Raw genomic sequence first — 23,225 nt, 5'->3', positions numbered from 1 at the left:
TGCAAAATATCTCAAAATCTCTACAATGTTCGCGAAATTACGACGTAAGTTGCGTTTTTTCAAGTGTATTTCAAGGAAATTCGTTGAGGAGAGAGAACTTGTGAGAGAAAATTCATTTAATCTAACAGGAGGGAGAGAGGAAACCACATCCAGTTCAATCAGGAGGGAGAGAGGGATCCACATCTAAATTCATTCAATTCGCGAGATATGATCTCAGTTGTCCATTTTGCTTTAATCATATCTAATGGCTATCAGAGGTTCTCATTATATAGGACCAGGTTCTGGTGAGAACCTCCCTTAAGATAAGAACCTCCTTATAATGAGACCCTCTGAGAATCGTAGGATTTAGATAGAATGGACGGATGAGATTTAATCTCACAAAATATTATTTTCGCCCAAACACGTCTTTCTCTCTCTAGTCACTACTTCCCAAAATATCTCAGAGTTTCTCTATCTTCCTCAGAAAAGTAATGTGCGATTTCTTGCTCTTCGAAAGCCTTTGTTCATCAAATTCTAGAAAATCGCTTCGATTTTGAACTCAAGTATTACTCGATTCAATTTCACTCGATTTTGCGCAAAATCTAATTCGGCGACGCTAAATTTTTCACTTAGATCTGCATAATTGATCTCAAACTCAGATATTACTTGCAATTTCTTTAGTTTTTAGCTAAATATGTTTATATTATTCAACAATTAGCTGCGAAGGATGGTCTTGTCTGATTTATTTTAGTGAATTTTATAGCACGATTTTGTGCTAATTTTGGAGCTCGATTTTGTGCTAATATTGAGAGATGGAGCTGAACGATTTTTGAGTCGTTTGAGAATTTTCACGCTTGATTTTAGCTTGACTTTATTGAATTTTGAACAAATTCGGTCGAAATCAATTTCTAGGTATAAGGCTTAATCGAGTTTTATGTGTTTTATGCCTCAACGAGTTTTAGATAATTTTATTCATCTTTAATTATTTAAAACTGTTACTTATAAATTCTGCTGAAGTTGAACAATAATTGTTTCTGCAGTTCTATCATTGTTTAAAAATGGATAGAAATCTAGTAGAAGTAAATTAATTAGACTCCTAACATTTATATTGATATTGATATGTTAGGTGTGATCAAGCTTTATGAAGTAAACGAAATCTCTATGAAAGTAAACAAAAACTTTATGAAAGTAAACAATTCTCAAAAAGTAAATCGATAACAAACTACTGCCTGTGTTGCCTTGTGTTTCTTGGTGGATAGTTCATCTGTTCTTGTGGTGGGCCTAATTTCGTTTCGACTAGAGTTCTTCTGCAACCTGTTTTAGGTGCTTTGTTAGGTTTGATTTCAAGGTATGCATTCGATTTGGTTTTGGCTGAGATATCTGAAAAATTCGGGTTAAAATCAGTTCATGTAGGAGTTGTCAAGGTCATTTAAGAGCATGCGTCATCATCAAGGTTCTCTAACTTCAATTTGGCTTAGAATGGTCAGTTTATTTCAGACTTGGGTTCAGTTTTGGGTGGTTATTTCAGTCCAAAATCGAGTCTTGATACTAGGGATTCGGTTCAGTTTTTCCAGGTATGGTACTAACCAGTGTTAGCTGTATGATTTGCATCAAAGACAGTCTCAATTGCTTTGACTTGGTCTGCTTGCATTAGATTTTAGAGTCTGACGCTCCCAGACTAACTAGTAAATATTAATGTTAGTTCAAATGCAGTTGAGGTTAAAGTTGAACTAAATAGTAAAATTGTTGTAGTAAAGTTGTGGTATTTTTTGGTGTTTTTGGGTGGTTTTTGGGTAGCTGTGAGCTGAGATAGGTGTTGGCTTGGACTTAAAGTGTTTGGCATGTTCTATGGTTGGATTGTGCGTGGTTGGGTGTTAATGTGGCTGCCTGCAATGATGTGACTGTTTTATATGGTTGTTGTTAGAGTGTCAGCAGTGTTATGTGTGCATTGTTGCTGCAAGGGGATGTGATGATGGTTTGGTTTGGAATGCTCGATTTTGTTCAATACGTGTCAATCCCAGTTGACTGATGAGGTTATCTTGCCTGCAGTTTGTTTAAGGTAGGGACTGCAACTCTTTTGGTTTTCTTTTCTCTTATGTAAGAAATAGATCGTAGCTTGGTAAAAGTAAATTAAATATGATCAAAAGTAAATACATTGGTGAAGATGAATGTGAATTCTTATGAGCCTTTGCTATAAATGTCATCATATTTTGCATCTTTGTGATTAATTAAGATGGTGTCTTAGACCCAATTAAACCAAAAGATAGAGTAACTAAATTGTGCAAGAGTAAACTAAATCTCTCTAAAAGTAAACTGAATCTCTCTAAAAGTGAACTAAATAATGATGGAACTTTGATTGTTATTTTTTCCTCAAGTATTAAGTCGAAACCTATTAGCTCAAATGGGAGAGCAGTGTGCTATGGCACATGGGTGTAGGTTCAACTCCTACATAGGTTGGTAATTTACATGCATTAAAAGACTCAAAAGTAAGTTATAGAAACTTAAAAAGTGAATAAGAAAATATTAAAAGTAAATCAAAATACCTTAAAGTAAATCATAATAACTAAAAAGTAAACGTATCTCTGAATAATTGAATTACATGTACTATTATTATACACATTTTAACAAAATACAATAATACGATCAGTGAAAATATGAGTCTAAGAGAGAGAAAGTCTAGAGTGAGAGAGAGAAATAAAACCTATGAGATACCTAAGCATTTTTTAACAAAACCAAAACCTAGCATAAACTTTTCCGCCTCCTGCCTTCTTCTCCATTCGTCCCCTTTGCTCCATCAAAATCTTGTTAGATCTCTTCATCTCCTCAGAGATGGCTATACTTCGCGTATTTTCCACACTAATTATTACCCTACTCTCTATTTATTTAGCTTTTCCCAAATTAATTTCCTTTCAAAAAATTATACACCCTTAGATCTGGTGCGGTGGATTTTGATCGTCTTTGATGAGCCGATTTTTTGGGTTTTCGAAAAAATTAATGATGATCCTTTGAATTACTGGATTTTTTGTTTAAATCTCAATTTTTTTGAGATTTTCTGGGCCAATAACGAAGCGGGGTGGCCTCGATGGTTGCGAGCTGAGGTTTTTGCGTGTTGGATTATTCAAAGTGCTCCGCTAATTACCTCAGGAAAGTCTTTAATATTGCCTTTAATTGGTCGATTTTATCTATGCTCTTGTCGTTTGTGTGTTATCTGCTTCTTTGCTAAAGTTTTGTGCCTCTGGTATAAGAATCGTCTACAACAAGTTTCCTTGAGTAATTATGACTTGTGGTTTTCTGGGATTGTTGGTGACCTTGGCCCCCAAGTTTCGATTATTTGTGCCTTAATTGCCTTGCTAATTCTATTTGCATGCCTAAATTATTTAATTAAGTTGGTTGAGCACACTTTATGTTATCTCTTGTCTAATTTGAGTTCTATGTACTGTCGTTTAATCTTTTGTTCAAAATGTTGGTTTGTTGTGGTGTTTACCATTTTTACCCCCACCATTGTGTTGTCTAGGTGTTTGGTTGTTTATCTCCTGCATTCCCCTCTGGGCTATAAATACTTGTTCAGTTTGCTCATTTATGATCACTCCAGTCCCTTCCTTCTCACTCTTAGTTCTTCTCATCTCATAAACTCTGAATTATCCCCCAAATACTATTTGTCTCTCAATCACTCCTGCTTATTAATGTCTGAAAAACCTTCTGATATTAACTATGCCTCGATTCTCTCGAAGAACATTGCTACAATTTCCTCTAAACCTCAACATTCCAACATTCCTGATAGTCCAAGTCATACCCCTGCTCCAGAATCCGAACCAATGGGAAGTCACTGTTTTGTTAATGCTCCCCCTACCCCACCTCAGGACTCTCCACACCCTCTTGCTTCAGAGGTTCACAGTAACCCTCTCGCTGTAATCTCTCTTCCTGCCCCTGAGTTGGTTAATTCTGAAGTGCATGATATGGAGACTAGTTGTTTCTATGGTAAACCCTGGGGGGAGTATGTTCCTCAAGCTGCTGTCATTGCTAGGTTATCTAAGGAGTGGTCTTCTTATGCTGGTCAGGTAAAATTTAGGTATTTGGGGAATGGGTGGTTTCTTATTCAATTCTCTAATCCTGATGATAAGCTTGCTGTTTGGAATGGTAGACCTTGGTTTGTCCAAGGCCTAAACTTTGTCCTCCTCCCCTGGGTTGCTGGGTTCCAAGCCCAATTCTCCCGTATTACTCGTGTGGATCAATGGGTCAAAATCCCTTTTTTTCCTACGGAGTATTGGGCCTGGCAACACCTCACTCAAATAGTAAGTTGAGTGGGTCAACCTATTAAACTCGACCGTTATACTCGTGAAAATGTTGAAAAAGGGCAGTTCGCTCGTGTTTGTCTCAACCTGGACATTTCCAAACCTGTCCCGCGTTCTATTTCTCTTAACTTTGGGACCCACACCCATGATTTCTTCCTCTCTTATGAGGGTGTATGGGAAGTGTGTCTTCTTTGTGGTGACCCGAAACATACTATGAGTGCTTGTCCTAAGAAACCACCCCCATGTCTTGGATTAGTTGTGGCCAAAATGGATTCTACTTCTCTGTCAGCCCCCACTACCCCTGATTCTACTGCTTCTGTTGAATGGTGTACTGTTGTCCCTAAGAGAAGAGCCAAGCCTCGAGTTTTTGTTAAAGGCAACAGGTCTAGATTTCACCCTTATGTGCCTCCGGTCTCTTCCAAGCAAAATGTCTCAAAGGCAGTGGTGGTAGGTGGTGACCCTCTACCAGTTGAAAACCCCTTCCGGACACTGAATGACTTCATGGTGTCAAATGGTGATACTGTGACTCTTAATCCTCCAGCTGTTAGTAACTGTCTTGCTGAAATGGTTAATGATATTGAGGATGTTATCCCCCCTCCTCCTTATTCTAAGTCAAATTCAACTAAGTATGAGGACCCTCTTAACATAATTGATGAGGATATGGATAATATTGATGATCATATAGAATTCTTCAACTCTGGGATGTTTGAGAAACCTGTGGATATGCAGAAAAGAAGGAAGAGAGATTCCATCAGCATCTCTCCTCCTTCCTCCCCCTCTACTTAAGTGATGTTAGTCCTGCACTGCTTTTTTGTGAGCCGTCATGCATATCTCAACCTTGACCCAGCCTTTTGCTACTGCCTATGCGCGTCTCTGAAGTCTTTCATGAATCATTGGTGGTGTTCTATGAGAAATGTTATCTTTCAAGCATATTTGATTCAGTATTTTACGTATATCTCTTGTTATGTTTTGGCTTCTGATCCTAGGTTTTGTACTTTAGCTGCTTTTTCTAATTCTGAAATTAGTGATTGTAATACTGGGTTGCAGTGCAGGAACTTTAATGAAGATGCTTATTTTGCTTTTGATTACTGTTGGCCCCTGACTTATGATGAGCTCATATACTCTGATTTGTGTTGTTGTTTTGTCCCGAATTGTGTTCCTGCCAATGTATATGGAACAGTTCTCCGTTTGTTGCTCCTTTGCTTAACTAGGAACCCATCCCTTGGGAGGCTAGTTACAAGGTTGAAGATCGTTCTTGTGAGACATTCCGTACATGAGCCTTTACCCTATGATGTTCCCATGTTTTCTTTTTATCTTGGGTCTGAGGGAAATGTCCCTTTCCCCCCTATGGGAAATGTTGATGGTTTATTGCACTTCATCTTGATGTACACTGCTTGCTTCGTGCTTGTGCTTTTGACTTGTCTTCTGTCGTATTCAGGTTCCCTTTGGAGTTATAATTTGGATCATGGTGCTGCAGCACGACCTTGCCTTAAGTGCGATTTCTATAATCTCTTGCTCGACTTAGAAAGGAGCAATATATATTTAAATGTTAATTTAAAATTAACTCTTTGTAATTATGTTCATTCTTATTTTAGAGATTTATTTTCATGTATTTTGATCATAAGATCGAACATTTGGACACTTTTTGATTATAAAGACTTAAGTCTCTTTTGGAACCGGATTTCAAATTCCGCTCAAGAATCGCCTAAGAACGAAAGTTCTTATCGAAACCGGATTTTAACATCCGCTTATTTTTTGTCTAGAGTCCTTTTCCTCACAGGAACTCTTTTTATGATAATTATCAGAATTTATTTACCCTTGGGGGTATTACTGGTACAATTTCTAACTCAAATCAGTTTTAAATGAGAATCTGCTCTTGGAATATTCAAGGGGGTAAACGCGATCAGGCAATAGCCGAACTCCTCCTTATCAAACATAAATTCAGACCAGACATTCTGTTCGTTTTAGAAACAATGACTAACAACCAAAATAGCAGAAATGTTATCAAAACCTTAAAGTTTCAACATAAACTCATAATTGATCCCTTAAATCACTCTGGTGGCATCTGGGTTTTATGGAATGATGACAACATTAAAATTACAAACTATATCCTTACTAATAGATGTGCTCATCTAACAGTCTTTCATAAACCAACCAATCTTACATCTCTTGTGTCTGGGATTTATTGTCCAACATAGGAAAACGAAAAGAATGTTTTTTGGGAATCTCTAAAAACATTTTATGATAACATAACAATGCCATGGCTTCTTATTGGAGATTTTAATGAACTCCTTTCTCCAGATGATAAAATTGGAGGCAACCCAGTCTCCCAACGACAGTGTCAACGTTTCCCTGATTTAATGCTGCACCTTAATGCTATAGATATAAACTGTATACAAAAATCATTCTCTTGGAAGTCAAACAAAGATGATTTTTTACTTCAACGTCTAGATAGAGCTATTGTTGACCAACATTTTGCGAACCTGTACCCCCAAGCTATCATCTCATATGGAATTTTTTCCATCTCCGACCATGCCCCAGTATTCTTTGAAACCAAATCTCCTAATCTCCATCAAAACAAACTCTTTAGATTTCAAAATCTCTGGACTTTAGATGGGGATTCGCACTCTATTGTCTACAAGCTCTGGAAAACTAGAAAACAAGGATCTCGTTTCTTCAGAATCAAAGAAAAATTAGCGGCAATTAAAAACTCGCTCCGAGAATGGTCAAGGAAGAAGTATGGTAATAATAATTTCAAACTCCAAGTGAATAACGACAAAATAAAAGATCTAGAAATCAAACTAATCCAACAGCCTTACAACCCTATTTACAAAAATCACATTCAACGTATGATTAAGCAACGTGAAAAGCTTTTACTTTTTGGGCAAAGTAGTTGGAAAAAATTCTACAGAAAACAGTGGCTCACTCAAGGTGATAGAAACTCTACTTTCTTCCACCTTAAGACAAAATCAATCATAGCAAGAAATACAATATTCCGTCTACAAAATGATGTTGGTTTGTGGGAATCTGACCCAAGCACTGTCTCAGACATGCTTGTAACTTCGTTTAAACATCGATTTAAATCACCATATTCCCCCCATAGATCTGTTAGGTTATGATACATATGACATTACATAGATCATGCGGAAACAACCATTAACCCAGGAAACATATTATTTACACATAATCATTTAGCATAGTTTAGATGCATACTCTTTGTTGCGTGCCTTCCCTAGCTGCGCCCGAACCGAACAAGAACAAGTCTTTTAGGACTCCAAGTGTCGTCCCTCCGTAGAAAGTCCACAGCACGTCCGGATCCGCCTTAAGATTGACCAACTAGAATCGCCCTTAAGGTACTCAGAAAATTCGGCACTTTTGGGGCAAGATGGGTGTTTGAATTTTCTCTCAAAAAACTCACTTTTGAATACTTTGAAACTTGTGTATAAATTATGACCCCTAGGCCTTTATTTATAGAGTTATGGAAAAGGAATCGTAATCCTAGTAGGATGCGAATTAATTGGAATTAGAATTCTACATGAACTCTACTTAATCAATTTATCCAATAGGAATAGACATTTAATCATACACTGACTCTTGCAGATTCAGGAATCTCGCATGAGCTCAAACTCACACACACACGGCAGCCACAAGGGCTGCCCACGCATGCGAGCAGCAGCCCACGCAGCGCGGCCCACGCATGCGTGGCCTTGTGCGCGCTGGGCTGTGGCGTGCGTGCTTGCTGGGCGATGGCCTGGCTTCGTGCTGGGCCTTCGTCCGGCAGGCCTCGTCCGATGCTAATTCGTACGATACGCTTCCGATTAAAATTCCATTTCCGGAATCTATTTCCGATACGAACAATATTCAATATTTCCGATTCCGGAATTAATTTCCGTTTCGAACAAATATTTAATATTTCCGTTTCCGGAATTATTTTCCGATTCCGGTAATATTTCCGATTCTGACAATATTTCCGTTTCCGGCAATATTTCCGATTCTGGTAATATTTCCATTTCCAACAATATTTTCCGATACGTACCATGTTTCCGTTTCCGGCAACATCTATGACTTGGATAATATTCATATTTCCGATACGATCCATATTTCCGTTTCCGGCAATATCATCGTTTCCGGAGTATTCATTTCTTGCCTGTGACGATCTTAGCTCCCACTGAAACCAAGATCCGTCGGTTCCGAATATTCATAGATGGAGTATTTAATGCCATTAAATACTTGATCCGTTTACGTACTATTTGTGTGACCCTACGGGTTCAGTCAAGAGTAAGCTGTGGATTAATATCATTAATTCCACTTGAACTGAAGCGGCCTCTAGCTAGGCATTCAGCTCACTTGATCTCACTGAATTATTAACTTGTTAATTAATACTGAACCGCATTTATTAGACTTAACATAGAATGCATACTTGGACCAAGGGCATTATTTCCTTCAGTCTCCCACTTGTCCTTAGGGACAAGTGTGCATTTCCTAATTCCTTTGTCGCTCGATGCTTGCTCTTGAACATAAGGTAAGAGTTGTCATCCTTATTATGTCCAGAGGTGTTCCTCGGTTTCAGAGTTCAACTGATCAAATAAACAGATAATCATAGCCTATGATTCATCCGAGCACGGCCATGCATTTCACAGTTTCTAGCTCTCCGAGTGGCCTTGTACAACTTTTAAGCATCTCATCCCGATTTATGGGAGGACAATCCCAATCTTGCGATCTTGAGATTAGACTTCGTTTGATAGGTGATTACCTGAGCGTTGCCTTTATAGCCTCCTTTTACGGTGCGACGGTTGGTCAACGTCAAAGCAACCAGTTCTCAAACAAGTAATCTCAAATCACTCAGGTATTGAGGATTTAGTGTCTAATAATTTAATGAAATTTACTTATGACAGACTTTCATCTCTTACAGTAAAGTTTCATAGGTCTTGTCCGATACTAGTCTTCCCAAAGTAAGTATCTATGCAAATGATTATGACATTGCCATGTCCACATAGTTCAAGAAACAGAACTACTAGTCATCTTGCATTCTAATCGTCTAACGTTTTCTATGCGTCCAATTTTATAGAAAACTCCGACTAGGGACCATTTTCAACCTTTGACATTCAAGTTCACTTGATAGACATTTCTTAGTCACAGGACTGGTCCTGACAGTCTATCTTGAATATATCGTCAAGTTGAAGGGACTCATCATTTAATAAACCACAAATTAAATGGAAAAATGAATTCCTTTCATTTATTGTGAATGATTAACCAATAATGTTTTACAAAGATTTAAACTCTAAAACTTTAAAACATTAAACAGAGACATCAAAGCCATTCTCCAATATGCTTGATTCCCATAGCTGCAGTGTGCGAGTTGTGCTTCGCTTGCGGCAGAGGTTTAGTTAATGGATCTGATATGTTGTCATCAGTTCCAATTTTGCTTATCTCGACTTCTTTTCTTTCAACGAACTCTCGTAGAAGGTGAAATCTACGAAGTACATGCTTGACTCTCTGGTGGTGTCTAGGCTCTTTTGCCTGTGCAATAGCTCCGTTATTATCACAATACAGGGCTATTGGTCCTTTAATGGAGGGGACTACACCAAGTTCACCTATGAACTTCCTTAGCCATATAGCTTCCTTTGCTGCTTCATGTGCAGCAATGTACTCCGCTTCAGTTGTAGAATCCGCAATGGTGCTTTGCTTAGCACTTTTCCAGCTTACTGCTCCTCCGTTGAGGCAGAAGACAAACCCAGACTGTGATCTGAAATCATCTTTGTCGGTTTGGAAACTTGCGTCCGTATAGCCTTTAACAATTAATTCATCATAGACCAGGAAGTCATCTTTGTGCCTTTTCAGGTACTTCAGAATATTCTTGGCAGCAGTCCAATGCGCCTCTCCTGGGTCTGACTGGTATCTGCTCGTAGCACTGAGTGCGTACGCAACATCCGGGCGTGTACATATCATAGCATACATTATTGAACCAATCAATGATGCATATGGAATCCCATTCATTCGTCTACGCTCATCAAGTGTTTTTGGGCACTGAGTCTTGTTTAGAGTCATTCCATGAGACATGGGTAGGTAGCCTCGCTTGGAGTCCGCCATCTTGAACCTATCAAGCACCTTATTGATATAAGTGCTTTGACTAAGTCCAATCATCTTTTTAGATCTATCTCTGTAAATCTTGATGCCCAATATGTACTGTGCTTCTCCTAGATCCTTCATCGAAAAACATTTCCCAAGCCAAATCTTGACAGAGTTCAACATAGGAATGTCATTTCCGATAAGCAATATGTCGTCGACATATAATACTAGGAAAGCAATTTTGCTCCCACTGACCTTCTTGTATACACAAGATTCGTCCGCGTTTTTGATGAAACCAAAGTCACTGACTGCTTCATCAAAACGTATATTCCAGCTCCTGGATGCCTGCTTCAATCCGTAGATTGACTTCTTTAGCTTGCATACCTTTTTAGCATTCTTTGGATCCTCAAAACCTTCAGGCTGTGTCATAAACACAGTTTCTGTTAAAACGCCGTTTAAGAAAGCAGTTTTGACATCCATCTGCCATATTTCGTAATCGTAATATGCAGCGATTGCTAACATTATTCGAATAGACTTTAGCATTGCAACTGGTGAAAAGGTTTCATCGTAATCCACACCGTGGACTTGCCTGTAACCTTTCGCAACCAATCTAGCTTTGAAAACTTCAAGTTTCCCATCCTTGTCCTTTTTCAGTTTGAAAACCCATTTGCTTCCAATGGCTTGGTAGCCATCTGGCAAATCGACCAAATCCCATACTTGGTTTTCAGACATGGAGTCTAATTCAGATTGCATGGCTTCTTGCCATTGCTTGGAGCTAGGGCTCGTCATAGCTTGCTTGTAAGTCGCAGGTTCATCACTTTCAAGTAATAGAACGTCATAGCTCTCGTTCGTCAAAATACCTAAGTACCTTTCCGGTTGAGATCTATATCTTTGCGATCTACGCGGGGTAACATTTCTAGATTGACCATGATTCTCACCAGATTCTTCTAAAGATCTCTGAGTTTCATCCTGAATGTCATCTTGAGCATTCTCTAGAGTTTGTTGTTCGACTCGAATTTCTTCGAGGTCTACTTTTCTCCCACTTGTCATTTTGGAAATATGATCCTTCTCCAAAAAGACACCATCTCGAGCAACAAACACTTTGTTCTCAGATGTATTGTAGAAGTAATACCCCTTTGTTTCCTTTGGATAGCCCACAAGGATACATTTGTCAGATTTTGGATGAAGTTTGTCTGAAATTAATCGTTTGACGTAAACTTCACATCCCCAAATCTTAAGAAAAGACACATTTGGAGGCTTTCCAAACCATAATTCGTATGGAGTCTTTTCGACAGCTTTAGACGGAGCTCTATTTATAGTGAGTGCAGCTGTATTTAGTGCATGTCCCCAAAATTCTAATGGAAGTTCGGCCTGACCCATCATTGACCTGACCATGTCTAGCAAGGTTCTGTTCCTCCGTTCTGACACACCGTTCCATTGTGGTGTTCCAGGAGGAGTCAATTCTGATAGAATTCCACATTCTTTCAGATGGTCATCAAATTCATAGCTCAGATATTCACCGCCTCTATCAGACCGCAGTGCCTTGATCTTCTTGCCTAATTGATTCTCTACTTCACTCTGAAATTCCTTGAATTTGTCAAAGGATTCAGACTTATGCTTCATTAGGTAGACATAACCATACCTACTGAAGTCATCAGTGAAAGTGATAAAGTAGCTGAAACCACCTCTAGCATTTGTACTCATTGGTCCACATACATCTGTATGGATTAAACCCAATAGTTCATTTGCTCTTTCTCCAACTTTAGAGAAAGGTTGCTTTGTCATTTTGCCAAGTAAACATGATTCGCATTTACCATAATCCTCTAAGTCAAATGGTTCTAGAATTCCTTCCCTTTGAAGTCTTTCTAAGCGTTTCAAGTTTATATGGCCTAATCGACAATGCCACAGATAGGTGAGATCTGAATCATCCTTTTTGGCCTTTTTGGTATTTATGTTATATACTTGTTTGTCGTGATCTAATAAATAAAGTCCATTGACTAATCTAGCAGATCCATAAAACATCTCTTTAAAATAAAACGAACAACTATTGTCTTTTATTATAAAGGAAAATCCCTTAGCATCTAAGCAAGAAACTGAAATGATGTTTTTAGTAAGACTTGGAACATGGAAACATTCTTCCAGTTCCAAAACTAGCCCGGAGGGCAACGACAAATAGTATGTTCCTACAGCTAATGCAGCAATCCGTGCTCCATTTCCCACTCGTAGGTCGACTTCACCCTTGCTTAACTTTCTACTTCTTCTTAGTCCCTGTGGATTGGAACATAAGTGTGAGCCACAACCTGTATCTAATACCCAAGAAGTTGAATTAGCAAGTATACAGTCTATAACGAAAATACCTGAAGATGGAACGACTGTTCCGTTCTTCTGATCTTCCTTTAGCTTCAAGCAATCTCTCTTCCAATGCCCCTTCTTCTTGCAGTAGAAGCATTCGGATTCAGAAGTGGGTTGACTGACCTTCCTCTTTGCAGATTTGGCGCCAGTTTGCTTAGTTGGGCTGGCCTTGTTGCCACCTTTCTTAGCATTCCTCTTCTTTCCAGATTTCTTGAACTTGCCCCCACGCACCATAAGCACATCCTGCTTATCACTTTTGAGCGTCTTTTCAGCGGTCTTCAGCATACCGTGAAGCTCAGTGAGCGTTTTGTCCAGACTATTCATACTGTAGTTCAGTTTGAACTGATCATACCCGCTATGAAGAGAATGGAGGATGGTGTCTATAGCCATTTCCTGAGAAAATTGCTGATCCAGCCGACTCATATTCTCAATGAGTCCAATCATTTTGAGAACATGTGGACTTACGGGCTCGCCTTTCTTAAGCTTGGTCTCAAGAATTTGCCTATGAGTCTCGAATCTTTCGACTCGAGCCAGATCTTGGAACATGTTCTTCAACTCACTGATGATTGTGAAAGCATCTGAGTTGATGAACGTTTTCTGCAGATCCGCACTCATGGTGGCGAGCATTAGACATTTCACATCCTTGTTGGCATCAATCCAACGATTGAGGGCTGCCTGAGTGATCCCGTCGCCTGGAGCTTCGGGCATCGCCTCATCTAGGACATACTCCTTTTCTTCCTGCATAAGAACTATTTGCAAGTTCCTTTGCCAGTCAAGGAAGTTTTTCCCGTTCAACTTCTCCTTTTCGAGAATTGATCGAATGTTGAATGAATTGTTGTTTGCCATATTAAAAACTACAATTGAAAAGAATAAACAAATAAATAACCATTCACAGTTTCTCTTAATAAACTTAAATTCTAGCATTCATGCATAATTCAATGTTTATTAAGCATTTTATTCAAGTTATGTGTTCCGGCAGGTGTGAATAAAATGATTCCAAGATCCTAAAATCATTGAAGAACTAAGCACAGTTTGTCGACTTAATCCTAGAACATCTTAGGTAAGCAAAAGCCTTTTGCTAATAGTCTAGAAACTATTCTTGGTTGATAGGTACGTCTAAGAACTTATTAGGTAAACCTATCGAATTTGCCACGACATAAAAGGACTCCTTACTTATATCGTTGAGTTTCACCAAAACTAACATGTACTCACAATTATTTGTGTACCTTGCCCCTTTAGGACCAATAAGTAACACCTCGCTGAGCGAAAACTATTACTAGATTGATGTAAAGGATATCCAAGCAAGTGTATATTTTGGCATGGCACCTTTTAACTCAATTTTTAAGTTTGGAACTTAAGGCTCTTACTATGTTGGTTAGATTTTAAGTGAACTAAAATCCTTAATCATGCAACATAATCAAGCTTTTGATCTCATGCATTTTAAGACATATTTAAAGCAATAAATAACTTAAAACATGCATAAGATATTTGTGATCTAGTATGGCCCGACTTCATCTTGAAGCTTTGACTTCAAAGTCCGTCTTGAAAATCTCCGTGGGAGGCACCATTTTCTTCAAATAGGATAAGTTATAACTAATTACAACTATTTGATGGTACGCAGACCATATTTGAATTGAAAAACAACTTTGGTACTTTAGACCAATTACATTCAAATTAATGGTACGCAGACCATATTTTCTATCCTATTTGGCCATACTAGTCACTTCATAACCTGCAAAACAGTACATATACAATATATACCATTCACCCATTCATTATCATGAATGGCCCACATAGCTGGTTAGTAAAACACATTATGCATCACGTAAACATTTGCAGCAATTAATCAAGGTCACCAATAATCTACCAATTATTCAGTCCTTATTAATTCTAATCGAGTTGTTTTAACCTTAAGGATTTGTAGACCTAATCAAGAGTTTATGACTAAAAAGTGCTCCCACTCAAACCAATAAATTCATATGCTTTACTAATTTTAAACATAAAATTGTATTTCTAGTCTAACCGGAAACATACAAATTTAATTAAAATTTAAAGCTCATATAAATTTATAATTGAATCCAAAAATTTAATTTAATTTCAGTCGCATTTAAATTAATTCATGATTTTAATTTTAGTAAAATAATTAGAATAAATTCCATTTATTATAATTATAATATTCAAAATTAAAATCCAAGAAATTAATTCAAATTATTAATTTTAAAATTAATTAAAATTACGTGAACTGAAATTTTCAAATTAAACATTCAAAACGATCTAATCGAAACGCAAACACCCTACGCGTTGCACGCCCATGGGCTGTACGCACACAGCCATTGCTGGCCATGTGCGCGCAGCCCATGCGCTCGTTGCATAGCTGCTGCTGTCCCATACGCAAGCCTCCGCACAGCGCCCCATCGCACGCGAGCTATCGCTCGCAGTGCGCGCGCGAGATCGCTCGCTGGGCGCGCTGGCTCGCTCGCTGGCGCGCGAGATCGCTCGCTGGCGCGCGAGATCGCTCGCTGGCGCGCGAGATCGCTCGCTGGTGCGCGCGAGCCATCGCTCGCTGGCGCGCGCGAGTGATGCTGGGCGCAGCGCTCGTGGCACGCGAGCTTGCGCTCGCTGCGCACGAGGCTGCGCGCTGTTGTGCGAGGCAGCGCGCGCTGTGGCGCAGCTCGCTTGCTGCCCACACGCGACTGCCTTGGCTCGCCCCTCGCCCATGCCCATACGTTCATTGCTCGTGGCACACGACACAAGGCAGGGCTGCTGCCTTGCGCTCGTGCACTACGCCCTTGCTCATTGCATTCGTGCCGCACGGGCGACGAGCTCCCTTGCTCGTCGTCGCATGCCCGCATTATACAACACCCCTTAAGGGTAACACGAAGCGTCCATTGCTTCGTGCGTGCAAGTTATTTGAACGAATCGCATAAAAATTTAAAATTTATATTTAAAATTAATGACAAATTAATAAATATTATTAATTTCATAATTTTAGGGCGAAAAAATCGAAAATTTATTATCCAATTGATTTCCGATTGTTATGGATTCAAGTCTAGGTCATAAAAATTTAAAATTTATCGTAAATTTACAATTTTTATGGTGGTTTTTAATCATAGGTTTCTAATTAAATTACAATTAATTATGAAAATCAAATTAATTCTAAATTATTCTAATTTTCAACAAATTAATCATAATTACAAATTAGATTGCATAATTAACAAGACTAGGCATTCAAACTTGTTAAACATATGCAGTAGGTCAATCAAAAATTCAAGATTTATCAACAGGAATCGCAAATATTTAATTTAACATCTTAAATTTACGAAATTTTGCATCCGAAAAACTAAAACCTTCGAAAAGTCATAGTTAGGCTTCGAATTTGAGAATTCTGGGTTCGGCAGAAAAATACTATTTTTGTCAAAATTTTAGAATGCCTTTTACATGCGGAATTGACACAAAAATCACTCAATTCGGATGAGTAATGAAGAAACTGCCGAAAAACTGCGTACGTATAATTAAATAAACGCAATTTGCAACTAATTAACAATTACGAAAATTAATCACCCCTTTTAATTCTTGCAAATTTGTAATATTTAACCATGTTCATGCAATTTAGATTATGAAAATAATAAGGGGCTCGTGATACCACTGTTAGGTTATGATACATATGACATTACATAGATCATGCGGAAACAACCATTAACCCAGGAAACATATTATTTACACATAATCATTTAGCATAGTTTAGATGCATACTCTTTGTTGCGTGCCTTCCCTAGCTGCGCCCGAACCGAACAAGAACAAGTCTTTTAGGACTCCAAGTGTCGTCCCTCCGTAGAAAGTCCACAGCACGTCCGGATCCGCCTTAAGATTGACCAACTAGAATCGCCCTTAAGGTACTCAGAAAATTCGGCACTTTTGGGGCAAGATGGGTGTTTGAATTTTCTCTCAAAAAACTCACTTTTGAATACTTTGAAACTTGTGTATAAATTATGACCCCTAGGCCTTTATTTATAGAGTTATGGAAAAGGAATCGTAATCCTAGTAGGATGCGAATTAATTGGAATTAGAATTCTACATGAATTCTACTTAATCAATTTATCCAATAGGAATAGACATTTAATCATACACTGACTCTTGCAGATTCAGGAATCTCGCATGAGCTCAAACTCACACACACACGGCAGCCACAAGGGCTGCCCACGCATGCGAGCAGCAGCCCACGCAGCGCGGCCCACGCATGCGTGGCCTTGTGCGCGCTGGGCTGTGGCGTGCGTGCTTGCTGGGCGATGGCCTGGCTTCGTGCTGGGCCTTCGTCCGGCAGGCCTCGTCCGATGCTAATTCGTACGATACGCTTCCGATTAAAATTCCATTTCCGGAATCTATTTCCGATACGAACAATATTCAATATTTCCGATTCCGGAATTAATTTCCGTTTCGAACAAATATTTAATATTTCCGTTTCCGGAATTATTTTCCGATTCCGGTAATATTTCCGATTCTGACAATATTTCCGTTTCCGGCAATATTTCCGATTCTGGTAATATTTCCATTTCCAACAATATTTTCCGATACGTACCATGTTTCCGTTTCCGGCAACATCTATGACTTGGATAATATTCATATTTCCGATACGATCCATATTTCCGTTTCCGGCAATATCATCGTTTCCGGAGTATTCATTTCTTGCCTGTGACGATCTTAGCTCCCACTGAAACCAAGATCCGTCGGTTCCGAATATTCATAGATGGAGTATTTAATGCCATTAAATACTTGATCCGTTTACGTACTATTTGTGTGACCCTACGGGTTCAGTCAAGAGTAAGCTGTGGATTAATATCATTAATTCCACTTGAACTGAAGCGGCCTCTAGCTAGGCATTCAGCTCACTTGATCTCACTGAATTATTAACTTGTTAATTAATACTGAACCGCATTTATTAGACTTAACATAGAATGCATACTTGGACCAAGGGCATTATTTCCTTCAAGATCAATTGACCTCTCCTTCCTGCCGGCTTTTGTTTCCGCTCAGGAACAACAAAATCTTGTTCTTCCTTTTTCTGAAGAGGAAATCAAGGATGCGTTCTTCGACATGAATCCTGATAAATCACCAGGTTCAGATGGTTTTGGCCCGAAATTCTTTCAAGCTTACTGGCCTATTGTTGGGAAAGAAATTACCTCTGCAGTACAAGGTTTCTTCTTCCATGGGAAAATCCCAAGATTTCTCAATCATACAATCATTTCCCTTATTCCCAAGAATGATAACCCAGAAAATCCTAATCATTTCAGACCTATTAGTTTGTGTAATACCATTTACAAAGCTATAGCCAAACTGATGGTAACTAGGCTAAGCCCGGTTCTTCAAAACCATATAAGCCCTTTTCAAAACGCGTTCACCCCAGAAAGATCCATTCATGATAACTTACTTATTGTGCAAGAAATTCTTAATACGTTCCAAAAATCCAAGTCCAAAATTGGTTGGTGTGCACTCAAACTCGATATGGAAAAAGCCTATGATAGGGTTGAATGGGACTTTCTCTGGGAAACTTTAAAAGCTTTCGGGTTCCCACTCCAATGGATTCAATGGGTTAAAGCATGTGTCACTACAGTCTCATATTCCTTGAAAATTAATGGTGCTACTACAGAGCACTTCTCCCCGTCACGGGGTATACGTCAGGGGGACCCTCTCTCACCCTATCTCTTCATTCTGTGTATGGAGGTCTTCATCGTTATGCTTAATTTGAAAACCACCAATCCGGCAAATGGGGTGGGAATCAAAGTTCCCCCGGCACACCAAAAATTCCCTGCCTCCTTTTTGCGGATGATAGTCTCCTTTTCTGCAAAGCCACGAACTCTGCATGCCAAAACCTAAGGAATACTATTAATGAGTTTTGCGATCTTTCGGGCCAACTTGTTAATTTTCATAAATCAGCGATTGTTTATTCTAAACTGGTTCCTAATCAAAGAAAAGACAACTTAGCAAATATCTTTTCTATGACAAAGTCCATGTCTTTAGGAAGATATCTTGGAGTCTATTTCTCTGCATACAAACCCACTAGACAAGATTTTGCTAATATCCTGCAAAAAAATGAAAGCAGGATTAACTCTTGGCATGCAAATTATCTCTCCAAAGCAGGGAGAGCTATTCTAGTCCAAAGTAATTTAGAAGCTCTTCCAGCTTATGTTTGCTCCTCCTTTCTGCTACCTCACAAGACCTGTAAACAACTAGACTCAATCCATAGAAACTTCTTTTGGAAACAAACTGCCCAAACTAACTCTACGCCTCTGATTTCTTGGGCCACTGTGTGCAAACCCAAATCTCTAGGTGGTTTAGGTTTGCGTCGTACAATGCCTCTAAACAAGGCCTTTATAGCTAAATTAGGTTGGAAAATTCTTCAAAATAATAACAGTCTTTGGACTACAATTATTAGGAAGAAATATCTATCTAGCACTTCCTTTTTCGAATGCAAACCAAGCCAACAACACTCTCAGATTTGGCGCGATATCTTGAAACAACGAGAGATACTAAGGAAGGGAATCCGATGGAAAATTGGAAATGGAAATTCTATCAATTTCTGGCTCGACAATTGGGCTTTTTCAACTGATCTCCTTTCTTTTCTTAACAAAAATATTAGTCAAGTTGATTCAAGTCTTGTCGTTTCGAACTTTATCCTTCGCTCAAAAGAATGGGACATTCCCAAGCTCCTCACTGTCATCCCCCTTTACTTGGTTAAAAAAATCCAGGGAATTCCTATCCCTATTTCCAGCATAAGGGATATCCCAATCTGGGGACCCACGACATCAGGAGATTTCTCAGTTAAATCAGCAACCTGGTTAGCCCATGATATCCCGGACAATCATTCCCAATGGGAGTATCGTTGGATCTGGAAACTTGATCTACCACCAAAAATTCAGATTTTCCTCTGGCAGATTTGTCATAATAGTATTCCTACTAGAGATACTCTTTTTAAAAGGAACATTCTTCCTTTCAATGTTTGTCCACTCTGTGACACCTACGTTGAAAATATTAATCACCTTTTTATCCAGTGTCCAAATGCAAAGCAGGTCTGGACACTTGACCACACTAAAGGGTGGTTAGATTTCTCTAACCCTAACCACGACTTTTTTGATACAATCCGCTATCTAAAAAGCTACCCAACAACTCTTTGTAAATTTCTTTTCACCATCTGGGCACTATGGAAAGAAAGAAATGACTGCATTTTTAATAATAATATTTTTAATGCCTTCCGAGTCTTCTTTAAAGCAAGTATAGCCTTCAAAGAATGGCAGTTTCGCACTAATTTTGATCTGCATCAACTTAAGGGTACCCCTCTCACTTCACACACCCGCACAACTTTTACTCACAATCCTCCTATCCTAGTTCGTTGGTACCCTCCTCCTCACGGTACTTTCAAGCTCAACTTTGACGGATCCTGCAAAACTTCTTCAGCAGCTGCTGGTTTCATTATTCGCGACAACAACGGCGCCCCAATCAGCATTCATACTTACAATCTAGGCATTACACAAGCTTTTATGGCAGAAGCTTGTGCGCTTCACAAAGGGCTTCAAGAAGCTAAAAAGCTTAACATTAAGAATCTCAACATTGAAGGAGACAACCTGATGGTCATCAACGCAGTAAAAGGAATTTGGAGAATCCCGTGGAAGCTTCATTTCGTCATTCAAGATATACAAGACATTCTCAATTTCTTCGATTATTGGGATATAAAGCATATCTACCGAGAAGCCAATCGAGCAGCAGATTGGATAGCAAATGTTGGTCACTTAATTAGCAACACTATGTGTATTGATTCGTGTAATAGTCCCCATTTACGTTCCATTTTAGATAGTGATTATTTAGGAGAATCCCTCGTGCGGAGGGGCTCCTAATGTACTATTCTTCTTACCTTATCAAAAAAAAAAAAAATGTACTATTATTATACATTAAACTAAAGAAAAGAGTTTTGAAGTTTAAAGTGGCAAATGTTCAGGGAAAGATTCATTAACTTTCGTCTCTCGATCTACAATATGAGATAACTATAATAAATAAATATATGGTTTTCAGAGGTCAGTGTAAAGTTTTTCACTAAGAAGTAAATAAAACAATTCAAAAAGTAAATAAAAGTAGAAAGTTATTTATAGGTTGGTTATTTACTGGTGTAAAATAGTCGTATTGTCTTGTTTAACTTAATTATATTTTTTTACTTTTTTATGTTATTTTTCTTTTTTGCGTTTTGTTCTTATATTTTGGCGTTTTTACCTTCCTCTACGTGCACAGAGGAAGTATTTTCGGATATCAGATATGTGTGGGCAAATGCATATCATAGTAAAAGATAAAATAAGAAAAATGATAAAAAAGAAATTAAATGGTACTTTTTTAAACAAAAATGGTAATTTTTTTTAACTGAATGGTACTTTTTTTTACAGAATGGTACTTTTTTAACATAAATGGTACTTCCTTTTTTGTCTTTTAGCTATTTGTCTTTTAGCTGATATGTGTGTTACCACACATATCTGATATCCGAAAAAACAACCTCACGTGCACACGCCTACACAATCCGCACGTTGGATAATTTTTACCGATATAAAGTTAACTTTAAGAATTTTGGTTAACTTCTAGTCAGGTAATAAAAATTGTGATTTTCTTTCTCCTCCCTGACAGCCACCACTCCTATTTTCCCTCTCCTCTCCCGGCTTCGCCCAGGTAGTTGTCGACGGTCGGCTCCTTTTCTCAGCGCCTCTCTTCACCCTCCTCCCTCGCCGCCCCTCTTTTTTCCACCCTCGCCGCAATCCTCTTATCTCGTCCTTCACTTCGGCGTTCTTTATCCTTCTCTCACCTTTTCTCTAGGGTGTCGTCGACTTCAACGAGAACTACAGCTTTCGTCTTCATCAATTTTATATACATATAATTTAATATATGTATTCCTGTTCAATTTAATATACATATAATTTTCCCTTGATTCGAATTCAAACACTATAAAGTGTTGTAGTTTTTATCGAATAGAATATCCACTAATTTCACCTTGGTTCCTCCATTAATCATCTCAATTTTTTTCGCAAGTTTATATTGTAGTTTTAGCCTCCTTTTCCTTTAATTTTGAAATTTCTGTATTTTGTATGCATAAATGCTGCTCACGAGGTTGTTTTGCGAGATTCGGATGTGGATACTCAAGTCACGAGGACCATTCTTCCTCAATGACCAAATAATTTCATTTTACTTGAGCTATATGTTCTCTTCCAGCAAAACTGATGATATCATGTTTGTTAGACCATCCATATATCTGTGTTTCTTGCAAATTGCGTGGCCGTGGATGATGATGATAAGTTTGTGGAAGAGTTTGTTCAGTCTTACAAGCTGTCAAGCAAGAGACTGGTTCAATTTGTTATACACTTATACATGACACTGATATTGGTGTTAGCGAAAGTGGAAGCATCTTGGTTTATGATAGGACAAAGAATTCATTTATGCATTATGATAGCATGGAGGGAGTCAATAACTTTCATGCCATGAAGCTGTACGATGCCATCAAGGAATACATTGGGTTCAGGTGCTGGTGCTGGTGCTGATGAATTGAAGTTTCATCATCCTCAGTAAAGAAACAAAAGAACAAGAAGAAGAAATTTGTGCAATCTCTATCCAAATCTAAACCCAAACCCGAATCAGTTACCACCACACCTGTTCTGCCCATATTCGTGGAATGCAAAACCCCTCAACAAACATATGGATATGATTGTGGTCTCTATGTTTTGGCCATAGCTAGGGAAGTCTGTCAATGGTGGTCACATGGAAATAACAAGACTGACATGGTTTCAGCAATACAGAAGCATGTTGATCATTATGTGGAGGTGAAAATGCCAAGCGAGGTGCTAGAGATCATACTCCTTCTGTATTTATTTAAAGATACACTTGCCTTTTTCGGCCGTATATTACGGAGTAATAAACAATGGATGAAAATTACTCCGATCTACATATATTTTACATATAGTTCGTGCAAAATCTTTTATTTTTAATTTATACTCCCTCCGTATTTTGGTAGGAGACACAACTACTATTTTCGATCGTATTTTTGTAAGAGTCGTAATCAGGGCCGGCCCTGGGGCAGGGCATAAGGGGCTGTCGCCCTGGGCCCCAGGGAAAAAGCCCAATATCAGTTAATCTAATCTAAGTGTGTATGTATAATATTTCATGCCCATTTGTTTACATTAGGAGACGCAGCCCAGTTGTTTGTGTGCAAATGATTTCGGTATGCCCACCCAAGTTCGATCCCTACTAGGCTTTATTTTTTTTTTCTCATTTGCTAACACCACAAAGTAAAGCCATATACAATCCTTATAATCATAATATTTTCTTCTTCTTCTGTTAATCTAATCACACTCTTTGTTTTACTTTGGAGTTTAGAAAAAAATAATTGATTTTTAGTTTATTGTACTTCAAAAATTATTACCGACTTGCTGAATGGTCTGTTACTAAATCATTGTAGTTTTCAATTTTAAGTTTCATTATCCTTTAGTTATTCAAAACATTTATTTCATCCAA

This window comes from Spinacia oleracea, chromosome 2, assembly GCF_020520425.1.
Source record: "Spinacia oleracea cultivar Varoflay chromosome 2, BTI_SOV_V1, whole genome shotgun sequence".
NCBI lineage: Eukaryota > Viridiplantae > Streptophyta > Magnoliopsida > Caryophyllales > Amaranthaceae > Spinacia > Spinacia oleracea.
Note: the sequence above shows the minus strand (reverse complement) of the source record.